Source organism: Perna viridis, chromosome 14, assembly GCF_037379345.1.
Source record: "Perna viridis isolate PV_CMFRI_1.1 ecotype Kerala chromosome 14, ASM3737934v1, whole genome shotgun sequence".
Taxonomy (NCBI): domain Eukaryota; kingdom Metazoa; phylum Mollusca; class Bivalvia; order Mytilida; family Mytilidae; genus Perna; species Perna viridis.
The window spans coordinates 27,457,130-27,480,684 of record NC_142458.1 but is presented as its reverse complement, the minus strand read 5'-3'; the positions used below and the strand labels follow the sequence as shown (position 1 = coordinate 27,480,684).

Genomic DNA, 23,555 nt, shown 5'->3' with positions numbered 1-23,555 from the left:
CTTTTAAAGAGAAGCTTTAAATGTGGAAGTGTAATCAGGGGGAACCAATATTTGAGCCAAATAATCTAAAGAATATATTATGCAAGGATAAAGACCACCACAGGTACGACAAAATGCACAAAAGATTAATATTATGTAATCTAATGAATTTTGTTCATCATGCAGTCTATCATCACCAAATTAACCACTTGAACAGTGTATAATAAATCAATACCCCAGCAGCAATATTTCAGCTATATCCAGGCAATAAACATGAAATGACAACTATGAGATGGAAATACAGGGACAGAAGGGTGGATGACCCTGGACTCCACATGGAAATAGGGAGAGGTGGATAGGGTCAGGCAATTAAACCTCCTTTAGCAGAGCAGAGGCTCCTACACCGGTCATATACCACAGCAAGGAACCTGAAAGTGCAAAGAAGTAGCATTTTTCCTAACAAGGTGCACCACTTAAGTTAATGGTTAGGTTTTCCTTTTATGGCCCGAGGACCACATCAGGAAAAACATTGGGAAAAATGCAAACTAGCGTGTCTGATACTTATTGGAATCTGCATTTGGCATATTTCATGTGCACAGACATGGCATTTTATGCACACAGATCCTCATTTTGTCTTGTTCATAAGACATTCCTTTAAGATTAAGGTTGTACCACACAGTCGGAGATACTGGGTCCTATTTATATACCCCGGGGGTCCCACGGCGGGTTTTCAGAGTGTCCATGCAATATCAAGAGATACTTTCTCCATAAAATTCTGCCTAAAAGAAACAGATGCCACCAATTAATAAGTGCATCTTTACTGCAACACAAAAACATGCAGTCTTATGAAAAAGAAAAACATACAAATTATTTCTTAAAATGTTTTCAACACATCTTCTTCTTGAACTAAATTAATGTGTCAAGTTTCATTAAACTTCCATTATAAATGTAGGAGATCTAGCAACCACAAAATAATGTTGCTTCAAATTAAACAACATTCCATAGAAGTAATTTTGAACTTACTTCATCGTAAGGGTGTCATCCCAGGTTGAAAAAGAACCTCATCAGAACTGCACGTCGATGCTTGTTTATCCAGATGTTCATAGACATGCATAGTTCAGGCTTCAGCCATCTGTGTGGTAATAATGCAATCAACTTTTGCTTGTCTTCTCCCACATTTTAAAACACATTTAAAAAGTTGTTAAAAAACCTGAAAGTAAAAGCATTTCAAATAGCACGCACAATTCACGCCATTATTTAGTTACCGATCACGAGTAATAAATAAGTAGATCGAAACTACTTCTCCTTGATCTACGTTGCTAATTCAAGAATTCTACCCCTCGCGATACCTTTCCGACTCGGACGGATTGAAATGATATTAAAAATGAACTTTAACATTTTAAACAGATTTCATCACCATTCTGCTTTACAAGATTTTTTCCATGGAAACTGGGGTTTGTTTGAGCAACGCATTGACTGTCATCTCCTGGGTGGTGAGTTATTTAGGAAAACAAAGTAGGCAGTTTTCAAATTTTGCTTTCAATGTACCGAGAGAGAAGATCATTTAGGCTAACACGATATATAGACACACGACGCAAAACTCGCTCGAAATTCTGAAGACGAAAAAGATAATTTAGTGATTTAAGCTTAAATGAAATTTTAGGTCAAAAACTTAAGAGGCATATGCATCTGTTTAATTGAGAAATTTTACAAGTTTTATAAAAATGAAATTTTCCTCCAAGCGGTAAATATGAAATGTTGTTTTGGAATAAAGTAACTATTTGTTTACTTGTGAGACATGATAAAGAAGAAAAAAACAGCCAAACATTTTGGAACATCTTACATCTCAACCCATTAAATACCAAATTAACAAAATGGAAGTAATTATGGGGCGGTACAGATATTGCACCATGGCAGCTCATGTATTAAAACTCTGCCAGACTTCACTTCATTTGACAATATTTTGGTACTTTACAAGTCGTACTGGTTTGTAAAGCCCTGGAATACATGTAAACATGTACATCACTCTGTCTTTCGGGTTTATAAGCTTGAACTGAAAATCAGTTCTGTACACAACATACAGTTGATATAATTTAGATTTCTAAATTATCTCAAAACAAAAAATACTATTTTCCAAAATTTCAACCCAAGGCATCCTCATATGGCCTTAAAATATTTGGAAGTGAAAATTTCTTAATCCATATTAACTAAATATGGACAAAGATATCAATTTCAAAAGAAAGTTTCAAGTTCTCATGTAAGTTTACAGTTCACAGCCTTTTGAACTCTGTTTTTTTTTTCCTCAAGAAAATAGAGTCATACACCAGTGCCAAATGCTGTGTAATCTATGAAAACAAAACAAAAACACATCCAGAAATCACTGAAGTTGGAAAAATGATTGCACTTGAGCAACACTGAACCCCACTTAAACCCTTTCTGTGATCTCAGAGTTCCAAAAAGAGTGAGCAAATACAAAAATTATTTTCCCAATAAAAACTATACATATTTTAACTGATGTAGCACAACCTGCAACAAATAATTGTGCTCCCATGGATTTTTTTTTTTTTTTTTTTTTTTTTTTTCTTTTTTTTTAATTTTTTGTTATCGTACCATGGAAGTAAAATCATTTTGCATCAATTGGCTATTTATACTCTGACTTCTATAAAATCACAGCTTTAAAATACTCTCCATTTTGTCTATTTAATGTCATTTAACAATGTGCTTTCTGCCCTCAGATTACTCTTTATTTGACATTTGGTATAGTCATCCATTTTCTTACATTTACATTTGACTTTGAGAAAAATGGATGCCTCTCTTCATGCCCAAGTGTAAAAGTCACTACATCTTAGGTGACTGATGTTTATTGGAATCTGCATTTGGCATATTTCATGTGCACAGACATGGCATTTTATGCACACAGATCCTCATTTTGTCTTGTTCATAAGACATTCCTTTAAGATTAAGGTTGTACCACACAGTCGGAGATACTGGGTCCTATTTATATACCCCGGGGGTCCCACGGCGGGTTTTCAGAGTGTCCATGCAATATCAAGAGATACTTTCTCCATAAAATTCTGCCTAAAAGAAACAGATGCCACCAATTAATAAGTGCATCTTTACTGCAACACAAAAACATGCAGTCTTATGAAAAAGAAAAACATACAAATTATTTCTTAAAATGTTTTTCACACATCTTCTTCTTGAACTAAATTAATGTGTCAAGTTTCATTAAACTTCCATTATAAATGTAGGAGATCTAGCAACCACAAAATAATGTTGCTTCAAATTAAACAACATTCCATAGAAGTAATTTTGAACTTACTTCATGGTAAGGGTGTCATCCCAGGTTGAAAAAGAACCTCATCAGAACTGCACGTCGATGCTTGTTTATCCAGATGTTCATAGACATGCATAGTTCAGGCTTCAGCCATCTGTGTGGTAATAATGCAATCAACTTTTGCTTGTCTTCTCCCACATTTTAAAACACATTTAAAAAGTTGTTAAAAAACCTGAAAGTTAAAGCATTTCAAATAGCACACACAATTCACGCCATTATTTAGTTACCGATCACGAGTAATAAATAAGTAGATCGAAACTACTTCTCCTTGATCTACGTTGCTAATTCAAGAATTCTACCCCTCGCGATACCTTTCCGACTCGGACGGATTGAAATGATATTAAAAATGAACTTTAACATTTTAAACAGATTTCATCACCATTCTGCTTTACAAGATTTTTTCCGTGGAAACTGGGGCTTGTTTGAGCAACGCATTGACTGTCATCTCCTGGGTGGTGAGTTATTTAGGAAAACAAAGTAGGCAGTTTTCAAATTTTGCTTTCAATGTACCGAGAGAGAAGATCATTTAGGCTAACACGATATATAGACACACGACGCAAAACTCGCTCGAAATTCTGAAGACGAAAAAGATAATTTAGTGATTTAAGCTTAAATGAAATTTTAGGTCAAAAACTTAAGAGGCATATGCACCTGTTTAATTTAGAAATTTTACAAGTTTTATAAAAATGAAATTTTCCTCCAAGCGGTAAATACGAAATGTTGTTTTGGAATAAAGTAACTATTTGTTTACTTGTGAGACATGATAAAGAAGAAAAAAACAGCCAAACATTTTGGAACATCTTACATCTCAACCCATTAAATACCAAATTAACAAAATGGAAGTAATTATGGGGCGGTACAGATATTGCACCATGGCAGCTCATGTATTAAAACTCTGCCAGACTTCACTTCATTTGACAATATTTTGGTACTTTACAAGTCGTACTGGTTTGTAAAGCCCTGGAATACATGTAAACATGTACATCACTCTGTCTTTCGGGTTTATAAGCTTGAACTGAAAATCAGTTCTGTACATAACATACAGTTGATATAATTTAGATTTCTAAATTATCTCAAAACAAAAAATACTATTTTCCAAAATTTCAACCCAAGGCATCCTCATATGGCCTTAAAATATTTGGAAGTGAAAATTTCCTAATCCATATTAACTAAATATGGACAAAGATATCAATTTCAAAAGAAAGTTTCAAGTTCTCATATAAGTTTACAGTTCACAGCCTTTTGAACTCTGTTTTTTTTTCTTCAAGAAAATAGAGTCATACACCAGTGCCAAATGCTGTGTAATCTATGAAAACAAAACAAAAACACATCCAGAAATCACTGAAGTTGGAAAAATGATTGCACTTGAGCAACACTGAACCCCACTTAAACCCTTTCTGTGATCTCAGATTTCCTAAAATAGTGAGCAAATACAAAAATTATTTTCCCAATAAAAACTATACATATTTTAACTGATGTAGCACAACCTGCAACAAATAATTGTGCTCCCATGGATTTTTTTTTTTTTTTTCTTTTTTTTTAATTTTTTGTTATCGTACCATGGAAGTAAAATCATTTTGCATCAATTGGCTATTTATACTCTGACTTCTATAAAATCAGCTTTAAAATACTCTCCATTTTGTCTATTTAATGTCATTTAACAATGTGCTTTCTGCCCTCAGATTACTCTTTATTCGACATTTGGTATAGTCATCCATTTTCTTACATTTACATTTGACTTTGAGAAAAATGGATGCCTCTCTTCATGCCCAAGTGTAAAAATCACTACATCTTAGGTGACTGATGTTTATTGGAATCTGCATTTGGCATATTTCATGTGCACAGACATGGCATTTTATGCACACAGATCCTCATTTTGTCTTGTTCATAAGACATTCCTTTAAGATTAAGGTTGTACCACACAGTCGGAGATACTGGGTCCTATTTATATACCCCGGGGGTCCCACGGGGGGTTTTCAGAGTGTCCATGCAATATCAAGAGATACTTTCTCCATAAAATTCTGCCTAAAAGAAACAGATGCCACCAATTAATAAGTGCATCTTTACTGCAACACAAAAACATGCAGTCTTATGAAAAAGAAAAACATACAAATTATTTCTTAAAATGTTTTTCACACATCTTCTTCTTGAACTAAATTAATGTGTCAAGTTTCATTAAACTTCCATTATAAATGTAGGAGATCTAGCAACCACAAAATAATGTTGCTTCAAATTAAACAACATTCCATAGAAGTAATTTTGAACTTACTTCATGGTAAGGGTGTCATCCCAGGTTGAAAAAGAACCTCATCAGAACTGCACGTCGATGCTTGTTTATCCAGATGTTCATAGACATGCATAGTTCAGGCTTCAGCCATCTGTGTGGTAATAATGCAATCAACTTTTGCTTGTCTTCTCCCACATTTTAAAACACATTTAAAAAGTTGTTAAAAAACCTGAAAGTTAAAGCATTTCAAATAGCACACACAATTCACGCCATTATTTAGTTACCGATCACGAGTAATAAATAAGTAGATCGAAACTACTTCTCCTTGATCTACGTTGCTAATTCAAGAATTCTACCCCTCGCGATACCTTTCCGACTCGGACGGATTGAAATGATATTAAAAATGAACTTTAACATTTTAAACAGATTTCATCACCATTCTGCTTTACAAGATTTTTTCCGTGGAAACTGGGGTTTGTTTGAGCAACGCATTGACTGTCATCTCCTGGGTGGTGAGTTATTTAGGAAAACAAAGTAGGCAGTTTTCAAATTTTGCTTTCAATGTACCGAGAGAGAAGATCATTTAGGCTAACACGATATATAGACACACGACGCAAAACTCGCTCGAAATTCTGAAGACGAAAAAGATAATTTAGTGATTTAAGCTTAAATGAAATTTTAGGTCAAAAACTTAAGAGGCATATGCACCTGTTTAATTTAGAAATTTTACAAGTTTTATAAAAATGAAATTTTCCTCCAAGCGGTAAATACGAAATGTTGTTTTGGAATAAAGTAACTATTTGTTTACTTGTGAGACATGATAAAGAAGAAAAAAACAGCCAAACATTTTGGAACATCTTACATCTCAACCCATTAAATACCAAATTAACAAAATGGAAGTAATTATGGGGCGGTACAGATATTGCACCATGGCAGCTCATGTATTAAAACTCTGCCAGACTTCACTTCATTTGACAATATTTTGGTACTTTACAAGTCGTACTGGTTTGTAAAGCCCTGGAATACATGTAAACATGTACATCACTCTGTCTTTCGGGTTTATAAGCTTGAACTGAAAATCAGTTCTGTACATAACATACAGTTGATATAATTTAGATTTCTAAATTATCTCAAAACAAAAAATACTATTTTCCAAAATTTCAACCCAAGGCATCCTCATATGGCCTTAAAATATTTGGAAGTGAAAATTTCCTAATCCATATTAACTAAATATGGACAAAGATATCAATTTCAAAAGAAAGTTTCAAGTTCTCATATAAGTTTACAGTTCACAGCCTTTTGAACTCTGTTTTTTTTTCTTCAAGAAAATAGAGTCATACACCAGTGCCAAATGCTGTGTAATCTATGAAAACAAAACAAAAACACATCCAGAAATCACTGAAGTTGGAAAAATGATTGCACTTGAGCAACACTGAACCCCACTTAAACCCTTTCTGTGATCTCAGATTTCCTAAAATAGTGAGCAAATACAAAAATTATTTTCCCAATAAAAACTATACATATTTTAACTGATGTAGCACAACCTGCAACAAATAATTGTGCTCCCATGGATTTTTTTTTTTTTTTTTTTTTTTTTTTTTCTTTTTTTTTAATTTTTTGTTATCGTACCATGGAAGTAAAATCATTTTGCATCAATTGGCTATTTATACTCTGACTTCTATAAAATCAGCTTTAAAATACTCTCCATTTTGTCTATTTAATGTCATTTAACAATGTGCTTTCTGCCCTCAGATTACTCTTTATTTGACATTTGGTATAGTCATCCATTTTCTTACATTTACATTTGACTTTGAGAAAAATGGATGCCTCTCTTCATGCCCAAGTGTAAAAATCACTACATCTTAGGTGACTGATGTTTATTGGAATCTGCATTTGGCATATTTCATGTGCACAGACATGGCATTTTATGCACACAGATCCTCATTTTGTCTTGTTCATAAGACATTCCTTTAAGATTAAGGTTGTACCACACAGTCGGAGATACTGGGTCCTATTTATATACCCCGGGGGTCCCACGGGGGGTTTTCAGAGTGTCCATGCAATATCAAGAGATACTTTCTCCATAAAATTCTGCCTAAAAGAAACAGATGCCACCAATTAATAAGTGCATCTTTACTGCAACACAAAAACATTTAGTCTTATGAAAAAGAAAAACATACAAATTATTTCTTAAAATGTTTTTCACACATCTTCTTCTTGAACTAAATTAATGTGTCAAGTTTCATTAAACTTCCATTATAAATGTAGGAGATCTAGCAACCACAAAATAATGTTGCTTCAAATTAAACAATATTCCATAGAAGTAATTTTGAACTTACTTCATGGTAAGGGTGTCATCCCAGGTTGAAAAAGAACCTCATCAGAAACTGCACGTCGATGCTTGTTTATCCAGATGTTCATAGACATGCATAGTTCAGGCTTCAGCCATCTGTGTGGTAATAATGCAATCAACTTTTGCTTGTCTTCTCCCACATTTTAAAACACATTTAAAAAGTTGTTAAAAAACCTGAAAGTTAAAGCATTTCAAATAGCACACACAATTCACACCATTATTTAGTTACCGATCACGAGTAATAAATAAGTAGATCGAAACTACTTCTCCTTGATCTACGTTGCTAATTCAAGAATTCTACCCCTCGCGATACCTTTCCGACTCGGACGGATTGAAATGATATTAAAAATGAACTTTAACATTTTAAACAGATTTCATCACCATTCTGCTTCACAAGATTTTTTCCGTGGAAACTGGGGTTTGTTTGAGCAACGCATTGACTGTCATCTCCTGGGTGGTGAGTTATTTAGGAAAACAAAGTAGGCAGTTTTCAAATTTTGCTTTCAATGTACCGAGAGAGAAGATCATTTAGGCTAACACGATATATAGACACACGACGCAAAACTCGCTCGAAATTCTGAAGACGAAAAAGATAATTTAGTGATTTAAGCTTAAATGAAATTTTAGGTCAAAAACTTAAGAGGCATATGCACCTGTTTAATTTAGAAATTTTACAAGTTTTATAAAAATGAAATTTTCCTCCAAGCGGTAAATACGAAATGTTGTTTTGGAATAAAGTAACTATTTGTTTACTTGTGAGACATGATAAAGAAGAAAAAAACAGCCAAACATTTTGGAACATCTTACATCTCAACCCATTAAATACCAAATTAACAAAATGGAAGTAATTATGGGGCGGTACAGATATTGCACCATGGCAGCTCATGTATTAAAACTCTGCCAGACTTCACTTCATTTGACAATATTTTGGTACTTTACAAGTCGTACTGGTTTGTAAAGCCCTGGAATACATGTAAACATGTACATCACTCTGTCTTTCGGGTTTATAAGCTTGAACTGAAAATCAGTTCTGTACATAACATACAGTTGATATAATTTAGATTTCTAAATTATCTCAAAACAAAAAATACTATTTTCCAAAATTTCAACCCAAGGCATCCTCATATGGCCTTAAAATATTTGGAAGTGAAAATTTCCTAATCCATATTAACTAAATATGGACAAAGATATCAATTTCAAAAGAAAGTTTCAAGTTCTCATATAAGTTTACAGTTCACAGCCTTTTGAACTCTGTTTTTTTTTCTTCAAGAAAATAGAGTCATACACCAGTGCCAAATGCTGTGTAATCTATGAAAACAAAACAAAAACACATCCAGAAATCACTTAAGTTGGAAAAATGATTGCACTTGAGCAACACTGAACCCCACTTAAACCCTTTCTGTGATCTCAGATTTCCTAAAATAGTGAGCAAATACAAAAATTATTTTCCCAATAAAAACTATACATATTTTAACTGATGTAGCACAACCTGCAACAAATAATTGTGCTCCCATGGATTTTTTTTTTTTTTTTTTTTTTTTTTTTTGTTTTTTTTTTATTTTTTGTTATCGTACCATGGAAGTAAAATCATTTTGCATCAATTGGCTATTTATACTCTGACTTCTATAAAATCACAGCTTTAAAATACTCTCCATTTTGTCTATTTAATGTCATTTAACAATGTGCTTTCTGCCCTCAGATTACTCTTTATTTGACATTTGGTATAGTCATCCATTTTCTTACATTTACATTTGACTTTGAGAAAAATGGATGCCTCTCTTCATGCCCAAGTGTAAAAATCACTACATCTTAGGTGACTGATGTTTATTGGAATCTGCATTTGGCATATTTCATGTGCACAGACATGGCATTTTATGCACACAGATCCTCATTTTGTCTTGTTCATAAGACATTCCTTTAAGATTAAGGTTGTACCACACAGTCGGAGATACTGGGTCCTATTTATATACCCCGGGGGTCCCACGGGGGGTTTTCAGAGTGTCCATGCAATATCAAGAGATACTTTCTCCATAAAATTCTGCCTAAAAGAAACAGATGCCACCAATTAATAAGTGCATCTTTACTGCAACACAAAAACATGCAGTCTTATGAAAAAGAAAAACATACAAATTATTTCTTAAAATGTTTTTCACACATCTTCTTCTTGAACTAAATTAATGTGTCAAGTTTCATTAAACTTCCATTATAAATGTAGGAGATCTAGCAACCACAAAATAATGTTGCTTCAAATTAAACAACATTCCATAGAAGTAATTTTGAACTTACTTCATGGTAAGGGTGTCATCCCAGGTTGAAAAAGAACCTCATCAGAACTGCACGTCGATGCTTGTTTATCCAGATGTTCATAGACATGCATAGTTCAGGCTTCAGCCATCTGTGTGGTAATAATGCAATCAACTTTTGCTTGTCTTCTCCCACATTTTAAAACACATTTAAAAAGTTGTTAAAAAACCTGAAAGTTAAAGCATTTCAAATAGCACGCACAATTCACGCCATTATTTAGTTACCGATCACGAGTAATAAATAAGTAGATCGAAACTACTTCTCCTTGATCTACGTTGCTAATTCAAGAATTCTACCCCTCGCGATACCTTTCCGACTCGGACGGATTGAAATGATATTAAAAATGAACTTTAACATTTTAAACAGATTTCATCACCATTCTGCTTTACAAGATTTTTTCCGTGGAAACTGGGGTTTGTTTGAGCAACGCATTGACTGTCATCTCCTGGGTGGTGAGTTATTTAGGAAAACAAAGTAGGCAGTTTTCAAATTTTGCTTTCAATGTACCGAGAGAGAAGATCATTTAGGCTAACACGATATATAGACACACGACGCAAAACTCGCTCGAAATTCTGAAGACGAAAAAGATAATTTAGTGATTTAAGCTTAAATGAAATTTTAGGTCAAAAACTTAAGAGGCATATGCACCTGTTTAATTGAGAAATTTTACAAGTTTTATAAAAATGAAATTTTCCTCCAAGCGGTAAATACGAAATGTTGTTTTGGAATAAAGTAACTATTTGTTTACTTGTGAGACATGATAAAGAAGAAAAAAACAGCCAAACATTTTGGAACATCTTACATCTCAACCCATTAAATACCAAATTAACAAAATGGAAGTAATTATGGGGCGGTACAGATATTGCACCATGGCAGCTCATGTATTAAAACTCTGCCAGACTTCACTTCATTTGACAATATTTTGGTACTTTACAAGTCGTACTGGTTTGTAAAGCCCTGGAATACATGTAAACATGTACATCACTCTGTCTTTCGGGTTTATAAGCTTGAACTGAAAATCAGTTCTGTACATAACATACAGTTGATATAATTTAGATTTCTAAATTATCTCAAAACAAAAAATACTATTTTCCAAAATTTCAACCCAAGGCATCCTCATATGGCCTTAAAATATTTGGAAGTGAAAATTTCCTAATCCATATTAACTAAATATGGACAAAGATATCAATTTCAAAAGAAAGTTTCAAGTTCTCATATAAGTTTACAGTTCACAGCCTTTTGAACTCTGTTTTTTTTTCTTCAAGAAAATAGAGTCATACACCAGTGCCAAATGCTGTGTAATCTATGAAAACAAAACAAAAACACATCCAGAAATCACTGAAGTTGGAAAAATGATTGCACTTGAGCAACACTGAACCCCACTTAAACCCTTTCTGTGATCTCAGATTTCCTAAAATAGTGAGCAAATACAAAAATTATTTTCCCAATAAAAACTATACATATTTTAACTGATGTAGCACAACCTGCAACAAATAATTGTGCTCCCATGGTTTTTTTTTTTTTTTTTTTTTTTTTTTTTTTTTCTTTTTTTTTTAATTTTTTGTTATCGTACCATGGAAGTAAAATCATTTTGCATCAATTGGCTATTTATACTCTGACTTCTATAAAATCACAGCTTTAAAATACTCTCCATTTTGTCTATTTAATGTCATTTAACAATGTGCTTTCTGCCCTCAGATTACTCTTTATTTGACATTTGGTATAGTCATCCATTTTCTTACATTTACATTTGACTTTGAGAAAAATGGATGCCTCTCTTCATGCCCAAGTGTAAAAATCACTACATCTTAGGTGACTGATGTTTATTGGAATCTGCATTTGGCATATTTCATGTGCACAGACATGGCATTTTATGCACACAGATCCTCATTTTGTCTTGTTCATAAGACATTCCTTTAAGATTAAGGTTGTACCACACAGTCGGAGATACTGGGTCCTATTTATATACCCCGGGGGTCCCACGGCGGGTTTTCAGAGTGTCCATGCAATATCAAGAGATACTTTCTCCATAAAATTCTGCCTAAAAGAAACAGATGCCACCAATTAATAAGTGCATCTTTACTGCAACACAAAAACATGCAGTCTTATGAAAAAGAAAAACATACAAATTATTTCTTAAAATGTTTTTCACACATCTTCTTCTTGAACTAAATTAATGTGTCAAGTTTCATTAAACTTCCATTATAAATGTAGGAGATCTAGCAACCACAAAATAATGTTGCTTCAAATTAAACAACATTCCATAGAAGTAATTTTGAACTTACTTCATGGTAAGGGTGTCATCCCAGGTTGAAAAAGAACCTCATCAGAACTGCACGTCGATGCTTGTTTATCCAGATGTTCATAGACATGCATAGTTCAGGCTTCAGCCATCTGTGTGGTAATAATGCAATCAACTTTTGCTTGTCTTCTCCCACATTTTAAAACACATTTAAAAAGTTGTTAAAAAACCTGAAAGTAAAAGCATTTCAAATAGCACGCACAATTCACGCCATTATTTAGTTACCGATCACGAGTAATAAATAAGTAGATCGAAACTACTTCTCCTTGATCTACGTTGCTAATTCAAGAATTCTACCCCTCGCGATACCTTTCCGACTCGGACGGATTGAAATGATATTAAAAATGAACTTTAACATTTTAAACAGATTTCATCACCATTCTGCTTTACAAGATTTTTTCCGTGGAAACTGGGGTTTGTTTGAGCAACGCATTGACTGTCATCTCCTGGGTGGTGAGTTATTTAGGAAAACAAAGTAGGCAGTTTTCAAATTTTGCTTTCAATGTACCGAGAGAGAAGATCATTTAGGCTAACACGATATATAGACACACGACGCAAAACTCGCTCGAAATTCTGAAGACGAAAAAGATAATTTAGTGATTTAAGCTTAAATGAAATTTTAGGTCAAAAACTTAAGAGGCATATGCATCTGTTTAATTGAGAAATTTTACAAGTTTTATAAAAATGAAATTTTCCTCCAAGCGGTAAATATGAAATGTTGTTTTGGAATAAAGTAACTATTTGTTTACTAGTGAGACATGATAAAGAAGAAAAAAACAGCCAAACATTTTGGAACATCTTACATCTCAACCCATTAAATACCAAATTAACAAAATGGAAGTAATTATGGGGCGGTACAGATATTGCACCATGGCAGCTCATGTATTAAAACTCTGCCAGACTTCACTTCATTTGACAATATTTTGGTACTTTACAAGTCGTACTGGTTTGTAAAGCCCTGGAATACATGTAAACATGTACATCACTCTGTCTTTCGGGTTTATAAGCTTGAACTGAAAATCAGTTCTGTACACAACATACAGTTGATATAATTTAGATTTCTAAATTATCTCAAAACAAAAAATACTATTTTCCAAAATTTCAACCCAAGGCATCCTCATATGGCCTTAAAATATTTGGAAGTGAAAATTTCTTAATCCATATTAACTAAATATGGACAAAGATATCAATTTCAAAAGAAAGTTTCAAGTTCTCATATAAGTTTACAGTTCACAGCCTTTTGAACTCTGTTTTTTTTTTCTTCAAGAAAATAGAGTCATACACCAGTGCCAAATGCTGTGTAATCTATGAAAACAAAACAAAAACACATCCAGAAATCACTGAAGTTGGAAAAATGATTGCACTTGAGCAACACTGAACCCCACTTAAACCCTTTCTGTGATCTCAGATTTCCTAAAATAGTGAGCAAATACAAAAATTATTTTCCCAATAAAAACTATACATATTTTAACTGATGTAGCACAACCTGCAACAAATAATTGTGCTCCCATGGATTTTTTTTTTTTTTTTTTTTTTTTTTTCTTTTTTTTTAATTTTTTGTTATCGTACCATGGAAGTAAAATCATTTTGCATCAATTGGCTATTTATACTCTGACTTCTATCAAATCAGCTTTAAAATACTCTCCATTTTGTCTATTTAATGTCATTTAACAATGTGCTTTCTGCCCTCAGATTACTCTTTATTCGACATTTGGTATAGTCATCCATTTTCTTACATTTACATTTGACTTTGAGAAAAATGGATGCCTCTCTTCATGCCCAAGTGTAAAAATCACTACATCTTAGGTGACTGATGTTTATTGGAATCTGCATTTGGCATATTTCATGTGCACAGACATGGCATTTTATGCACACAGATCCTCATTTTGTCTTGTTCATAAGACATTCCTTTAAGATTAAGGTTGTACCACACAGTCGGAGATACTGGGTCCTATTTATATACCCCGGGGGTCCCACGGCGGGTTTTCAGAGTGTCCATGCAATATCAAGAGATACTTTCTCCATAAAATTCTGCCTAAAAGAAACAGATGCCACCAATTAATAAGTGCATCTTTACTGCAACACAAAAACATGCAGTCTTATGAAAAAGAAAAACATACAAATTATTTCTTAAAATGTTTTTCACACATCTTCTTCTTGAACTAAATTAATGTGTCAAGTTTCATTAAACTTCCATTATAAATGTAGGAGATCTAGCAACCACAAAATAATGTTGCTTCAAATTAAACAACATTCCATAGAAGTAATTTTGAACTTACTTCATGGTAAGGGTGTCATCCCAGGTTGAAAAAGAACCTCATCAGAACTGCACGTCGATGCTTGTTTATCCAGATGTTCATAGACATGCATAGTTCAGGCTTCAGCCATCTGTGTGGTAATAATGCAATCAACTTTTGCTTGTCTTCTCCCACATTTTAAAACACATTTAAAAAGTTGTTAAAAAACCTGAAAGTAAAAGCATTTCAAATAGCACGCACAATTCACGCCATTATTTAGTTACCGATCACGAGTAATAAATAAGTAGATCGAAACTACTTCTCCTTGATCTACGTTGCTAATTCAAGAATTCTACCCCTCGCGATACCTTTCCGACTCGGACGGATTGAAATGATATTAAAAATGAACTTTAACATTTTAAACAGATTTCATCACCATTCTGCTTTACAAGATTTTTTCCGTGGAAACTGGGGTTTGTTTGAGCAACGCATTGACTGTCATCTCCTGGGTGGTGAGTTATTTAGGAAAACAAAGTAGGCAGTTTTCAAATTTTGCTTTCAATGTACCGAGAGAGAAGATCATTTAGGCTAACACGATATATAGACACACGACGCAAAACTCGCTCGAAATTCTGAAGACGAAAAAGATAATTTAGTGATTTAAGCTTAAATGAAATTTTAGGTCAAAAACTTAAGAGGCATATGCATCTGTTTAATTGAGAAATTTTACAAGTTTTATAAAAATGAAATTTTCCTCCAAGCGGTAAATATGAAATGTTGTTTTGGAATAAAGTAACTATTTGTTTACTTGTGAGACATGATAAAGAAGAAAAAAACAGCCAAACATTTTGGAACATCTTACATCTCAACCCATTAAATACCAAATTAACAAAATGGAAGTAATTATGGGGCGGTACAGATATTGCACCATGGCAGCTCATGTATTAAAACTCTGCCAGACTTCACTTCATTTGACAATATTTTGGTACTTTACAAGTCGTACTGGTTTGTAAAGCCCTGGAATACATGTAAACATGTACATCACTCTGTCTTTCGGGTTTATAAGCTTGAACTGAAAATCAGTTCTGTACACAACATACAGTTGATATAATTTAGATTTCTAAATTATCTCAAAACAAAAAATACTATTTTCCAAAATTTCAACCCAAGGCATCCTCATATGGCCTTAAAATATTTGGAAGTGAAAATTTCCTAATCCATATTAACTAAATATGGACAAAGATATCAATTTCAAAAGAAAGTTTCAAGTTCTCATATAAGTTTACAGTTCACAGCCTTTTGAACTCTGTTTTTTTTTTCCTCAAGAAAATAGAGTCATACACCAGTGCCAAATGCTGTGTAATCTATGAAAACAAAACAAAAACACATCCAGAAATCACTGAAGTTGGAAAAATGATTGCACTTGAGCAACACTGAACCCCACTTAAACCCTTTCTGTGATCTCAGAGTTCCAAAAAGAGTGAGCAAATACAAAAATTATTTTCCCAATAAAAACTATACATATTTTAACTGATGTAGCACAACCTGCAACAAATAATTGTGCTCCCATGTTTTTTTTTTTTTTTTTTTTTTTTTTTTTTTCTTTTTTTTTAATTTTTTGTTATCGTACCATGGAAGTAAAATCATTTTGCATCAATTGGCTATTTATACTCTGACTTCTATAAAATCACAGCTTTAAAATACTCTCCATTTTGTCTATTTAATGTCATTTAACAATGTGCTTTCTGCCCTCAGATTACTCTTTATTTGACATTTGGTATAGTCATCCATTTTCTTACATTTACATTTGACTTTGAGAAAAATGGATGCCTCTCTTCATGCCCAAGTGTAAAAATCACTACATCTTAGGTGACTGATGTTTATTGGAATCTGCATTTGGCATATTTCATGTGCACAGACATGGCATTTTATGCACACAGATCCTCATTTTGTCTTGTTCATAAGACATTCCTTTAAGATTAAGGTTGTACCACACAGTCGGAGATACTGGGTCCTATTTATATACCCCGGGGGTCCCACGGCGGGTTTTCAGAGTGTCCATGCAATATCAAGAGATACTTTCTCCATAAAATTCTGCCTAAAAGAAACAGATGCCACCAATTAATAAGTGCATCTTTACTGCAACACAAAAACATGCAGTCTTATGAAAAAGAAAAACATACAAATTATTTCTTAAAATGTTTTTCACACATCTTCTTCTTGAACTAAATTAATGTGTCAAATTTCATTAAACTTCCATTATAAATGTAGGAGATCTAGCAACCACAAAATAATGTTGCTTCAAATTAAACAACATTCCATAGAAGTAATTTTGAACTTACTTCATGGTAAGGGTGTCATCCCAGGTTGAAAAAGAACCTCATCAGAACTGCACGTCGATGCTTGTTTATCCAGATGTTCATAGACATGCATAGTTCAGGCTTCAGCCATCTGTGTGGTAATAATGCAATCAACTTTTGCTTGTCTTCTCCCACATTTTAAAACACATTTAAAAAGTTGTTAAAAAACCTGAAAGTTAAAGCATTTCAAATAGCACGCACAATTCACGCCATTATTTAGTTACCGATCACGAGTAATAAATAAGTAGATCGAAACTACTTCTCCTTGATCTACGTTGCTAATTCAAGAATTCTACCCCTCGCGATACCTTTCCGACTCGGACGGATTGAAATGATATTAAAAATGAACTTTAACATTTTAAACAGATTTCATCACCATTCTGCTTTACAAGATTTTTTCCATGGAAACTGGGGTTTGTTTGAGCAACGCATTGACTGTCATCTCCTGGGTGGTGAGTTATTTAGGAAAACAAAGTAGGCAGTTTTCAAATTTTGCTTTCAATGTACCGAGAGAGAAGATCATTTAGGCTAACACGATATATAGACACACGACGCAAAACTCGCTCGAAATTCTGAAGACGAAAAAGTTAATTTAGTGATTTAAGCTCGAATGAAATTTTAGGTCAAAAACTTAAGAGGCATATGCACCTGTTTAATTGAGAAATTTTACAAGTTTTATAAAAATGAAATTTTCCTCCAAGCGGTAAATACGAAATGTTGTTTTGGAATAAAGTAACTATTTGTTTACTTGTGAGACATGATAAAGAAGAAAAAAACAGCCAAACATTTTGGAACATCTTACATCTCAACCCATTAAATACCAAATTAACAAAATGGAAGTAATTATGGGGCGGTACAGATATTGCACCATGGCAGCTCATGTATTAAAACTCTGCCAGACTTCACTTCATTTGACAATATTTTGGTACTTTACAAGTCGTACTGGTTTGTAAAGCCCTGGAATACATGTAAACATGTACATCACTCTGTCTTTCGGGTTTATAAGCTTGAACTGAAAATCAGTTCTGTACATTACAGTTGATATAATTTAGATTTCTAAATTATCTCAAAACAAAAAATACTATTTTCCAAAATTTCAACCCAAGGCATCCTCATATGGCCTTAAAATATTTGGAAGTGAAAATTTCCTAATCCATATTAACTAAATATGGACAAAGATATCAATTTCAAAAGAAAGTTTCAAGTTCTCATATAAGTTTACAGTTCACAGCCTTTTGAACTCTGTTTTTTTTTCTTCAAGAAAATAGAGTCATACACCAGTGCCAAATGCTGTGTAATCTATGAAAACAAAACAAAAACACATCCAGAAATCACTGAAGTTGGAAAAATGATTGCACTTGAGCAACACTGAACCCCACTTAAACCCTTTCTGTGATCTCAGATTTCCTAAAATAGTGAGCAAATACAAAAATTATTTTCCCAATAAAAACTATACATATTTTAACTGATGTAGCACAACCTGCAACAAATAATTGTGCTCCCATGGATTTTTTTTTTTTTTTTTTTTTTTTCTTCTTTGTTATCATACCATGGAAGTAAAATCATTTTGCATCAATTGGCTATTTATACTCTGACTTCTATAAAACCACAGCTTTAAAATACTCTCCATTTTGTCTATTTAATGTCATTTAACAATGTGCTTTCTGCCCTCAGATTACTCTTTATTTGACATTTGGTATAGTCATCCATTTTCTTACATTTACATTTGACTGAGAAAAATGGATGCCTCTCTTCATGCCCAAGTGTAAAAATCACTACATCTTAGGTGACTGATGTTTATTTCATATGCACAGACATGGCATTTTATGTATACAGTTCCTCATTTTTTTTCTTGTTCAGAAGACAATCCTTAGAGAAAAGGTTGTACCACACAGTCTGAGATATTTATGTCTAGTTTAGTGCCAATTAACTGAAGCAATTTGGCCAGCATCTACATATAGTCTTGCTTTATGCATATATACACATAAAGGAAAGAAACCAAATCTCATTCTTTAAATTTCAACCAGTTTTTAAATGACTAAATTTAAAAAGATATACAATTTACTGGACTCTAATAGAATTTCAAACAATTGATGGCAAAGTACTATTTGGGGAACATGGCAGCTGATGACTACTACAGTCAACAGAAAAACACTGCCTGAGTTCACTTCACCTGACCCTTTTGATTATTGATGATGAAAAAAAGATTTTGTTACACCACACATTGGTGTGTGAGGCCTGGCCCTGGAACACATCTCTGGTAAGTTCAGCCGGACTCCTCCATATATACATTTTTGCATTATAATTTACCGGTAGATATCTTTTCCCTTTGTATTAGTATTATAATATGTAAACAGAATTTAACTGACATCTGTACTCATGTCTTACAGTTTCCAGAACTTGCATGGCATTCATAATTTTAAAATCTCGGTACAAATCTTGAAATGTTTTACATTCACATCCACATACAAATACTTAAGAAATACTGTAAGCAATCTCACAAAATTATATCCACCTCAGTGCCAATTGAACTCAAGCATTTTGGACTGTAAATTGGAAGATCTTCCTTTGCCAGTATCTACAGTAAATTATTAACCTACAGGAGGAGTTCAAGGCTAAAGGATGGTAAACATTGAAGTTGAATTATCGCCTTTGTATCTGTACACAGCACACAGTTCATATATGTTCTTTGTGATGAGGAAAAAGGATATTTTTACCATACAAAAAATTCAAAAACATTTTAACACAATACAACTTCATACAGCCTTAAAATATGTGAAATTGAAATTTTAAAATCCGTATAAATATTGACATACATTGTAAATATCAATTTCATACTCCTCCATACAACCCCATTTATTTACTTCAACACCATCTTTCTTTACTTGGATATGTAATTGATAATGCACATCTACATACTTATGAAGAACAGTGAGCAAACTCATAAAATGATACAAGCAGTTCCAAGTGAACTATATGACCTAAGGAGTTTGGCTGAGGAGGTGGAAAAATTTGATTTAGCCTCCTAAATGTATCATTCAATAGTGTAGTTTACTTGCTATATACACACCTAACACCTCTAACTAGCTCTTTTTTAAGATGCAGAAGTTGCATGTACTTTTAACTTACTTCATGGTTAGGGTATCATTTAAAGTTGTAAAAGAATATCATCAGAACTGCATGTGGATGCTTACAAATACATCAGTTTATTCATGCTTCAGTAATCTGTGTTGTACCATTACTATTCCTGTAATTAAAAATAACAATTAATACTATTTTATGTACCTCAATTTTGCCAGTCAACCCCAACAGCATGTTCTCCACTGCTGAGACAGAATAATGACCTGAACAAACTACTTAAAGCAAACATTTGGCCTTCTTGTACATACACTGTAGTTATTGATGGATTTTCTACTTCACAAATTTACAAGATGTTGCCATGTCAACAAACCTGGAAACGAGACGCACAGTACAATTTATCAAGAAAAAAGCAACAAACCAAATATAGAAGCATTCCCCAGAGTTCATTCGAGAAAGTTGCAAAAGGGCATCAGTGGCCCCTTTGACAGTAAAACAGTGGGTCATTTTCAGAAAAGAAGGGGGCCAATATGACTGTATGACGGGGTCATTTATAGATAACAGGAGAGTTTCAACCAACAAACAAAATGTTTGTATACACTTCATAATTTCATTGTAAGGTGAGAGACCTCCATTAATGAATAAACATATATTAGTAGATGTTGATTATTTATCATACATTCTGCTGATTCAAATTGTCATTTATTTTGATGTTGCAGCACCACTTACAATCTTTCTGATCTTATCAGGATTATATCCCACCCAGGCCCTCAGACATTCAGTTTTCAATTATACTCAAAATTCTCCAGATTTGCCAGCTGTGTCCATATTTATTGGTTGCTGTTGGGGGAAACAAGCATATTCCCTGCAAGACCGCCTGCAGTTTCTTAAAGTCATTTTGAACAGCATGCCAAAAAAGTTTTAAACTTTCGTTTTTCCTGTTTACTAAAGAACGGTCAAGGCCATTGGCGCTGTAAGGAACGGAAAAATGTCCTCACATGGAACCAATAAAAATGGAAAATTCAGAGATTGACCTTTGGAGTGCTGTGCGCCGAGAGGGCCCCATACTGCACCCTTTGTGTACCATACATAAAATATTTGCGCCAATGGCGCAAGGTCATGGTCTGGAATGAACACTGATTCCTTCTCGTATAAGATGAGAAATCTATTACAAATAATTCTGTTACACATCAACTATATACAATTGCACAGTATATAGGAAATAGGCCACAAACCTGACAGGGGGTGGCAGGGTCTGACAGGGGATGGCAGGGTCTGACAGGTCTGACAGGGGGTGGCAGGGTCTGACAGAGGGCGGCAGGGTCTGACAGGGGATGGCAGGGTACTAATGTTATCATCTTTAAGTACCGGTAACATCTGTTAGACTTAGTATTCCCTCTAAGAGAAGCTGAGAGATCTGTTATAAAAATTTCCATTATAGACAAAGTGATTGCAATATGGTACAAATCCAAATATTAAAAACAGAATCAGGATTATACTCTCCACACAGAGTTGTTTTTCATCTGGATCTCTTATGAACAATGAAAGTAAAATGTACCCATTGTATACCTTGAACACAGTTTATGATCACAATTAAATTTCACCAGTGCAAGAACTTTGTATGTGTATAGGGATTTCAACAAGTCAGAAAAAAACTGTTCAATCTTTGCTAAATGAATGAATGGTACAATATGTGTTAAATACCAAACAAAAGAAGCACATATCACAAGCTTTAAATCTTGGTGATAATAAACATAGCATTCAGCCAGAAGTGATCTAGATACATTGTATTATGCCTTCAGCAAAATAAAGAAAAAGATTATCTAGAACCAACAGAAACATCAATTTGAAATAAATTGATCAATGACATGAATAAAACTAAGAAAGAAAACAAATTACTAAATAAGGCAACAGAAGGACTCTGTACAGAAAATGAACAATTAGGAGATATCCACATAAACCTGTTCCTGCTAAACAGTGCTCATCACTAACATGTTTAGTAAACAAGTTCAAGAAAATTAACACTTGAAACAGAAAAAATGCATCATAAAATAAATTATCACAGAGATATGTCTCAGCTCTCCCACAATAGACCCTCCTATTCAAAACTTGATATTCCTAATTTCAATAGACTGTGACAGCAGGGCATAAACCACTAGTTGATACAGTGATGCTAGTTAAACTGCATACCAATTATAATTGATGAAGCATAAGTGGTTCATATCAAACTGACCTTATTAGGAAACTTTATATTAATATCTTAACATGAATGCCAATGTATGAAAAGTAATACCTTAGTTAAGTATTGCCTTTCACAACATTATTTACAGGCAAGACAAAATGATTACTTCTTTTCAGGTAAGCATTACACCATTACCTAATAAAGGATATCCTAACCAGCCAATGAATCAGTTATTGCAACAATCTTGTAGATTTAAAGAATTTCCATAAAAGGAATAATTTCATTTTTTTCCTATTGAATTTTGTACAAATGTTGCTGCTTTTTGTAATTAAAAAAATAGTGACTGATTAAAAAAAAAACCATAGTAAAATTATCATACTATGAAATCACTTTGTAATAAATATAAAATAGAGATATGTCTTACCTGTCGCATATGGTTGAAGATTTCTACATTTGAAAGTGGTTGCGGGGCATATGCATGAAACAGATAAGGAGTATTTTGTAGTGATGCTAACAAAACTATTTACTAAATACCATTGATTTACATTTAAGTATCATGCCAAGTATCCTAACACAAGGAACCAGAGTGACAGAACGAATGCTGAGCTGTTTGGAAAGACAGTTTCAAAGTCAATAAACTGTGACTGTGGGGATATCGTAACACATGAAACAGAATATGTTCTGTGTGGTTGAAAATATTTTTACCACGAAATTACGAAAATAAATATTAAGACCCCATAGTCCCAGAGACCTACTACAAGTCAGTAGTCCCCTTATTCATGTATACAATAGATAATCAAAAACCTTAAATTTGCCTCTCCAGACTAACTTTTGCCCCTAAGAAATATTGAAATTTCTAAGTTCAACTGTATACAAGTACCTCTAATTTCTGCAATATTTTACAAAAAAAAAAGCTCAGCCAACGTGGTGTGATACAGCCACAGCCAATTGCAGTGTTCGCCTTTAGCAATTAGTTTGAAGCCCAGGGCTAGTAAAAATTGATTCAGGTTAGTGAAATGGGTACTTTTCTTGTTTTCGGCTAGTTGAATCCTATACTGCCCTCTATTATTAGCGCATGTTGATTGAGAATTTTGAAGGAAAGGACTGTAGTGGAACTCTATTTACTATGGGCACCATTAGCATACATATGTACATGTAGGGACTAATAGTTTATTTGGTTTGGACACAATATACAT

The 23,555-nt window shown here is 33.4% G+C and overlaps 1 long non-coding RNA gene across 4 annotated transcripts; it reads right to left on the bottom strand.

Annotated features, from left to right (window-relative positions):
- Positions 1 to 1,018: 1,018 nt before the first annotated feature.
- Positions 1,019 to 18,141, bottom strand: LOC148598849 (uncharacterized). Of its 4 annotated transcripts, none has more exons than XR_015918447.1 (6): positions 14,782 to 18,141; positions 12,486 to 12,672; positions 10,183 to 10,369; positions 5,586 to 8,070; positions 3,302 to 3,488; positions 1,019 to 1,189 (listed from the first exon to the last, which is right to left on the bottom strand). It is a non-coding gene; the product is annotated as an uncharacterized LOC148598849 (long non-coding RNA). The 4 variants fall into 4 exon arrangements; XR_015918445.1 differs by having other exon boundaries at positions 1,019 to 3,488; positions 5,586 to 5,772; positions 7,883 to 8,070; XR_015918446.1 differs by having other exon boundaries at positions 1,019 to 3,488; positions 14,782 to 14,968; positions 17,082 to 18,141.
- Between the last annotated feature and the right edge of the window lie 5,414 nt (positions 18,142 to 23,555).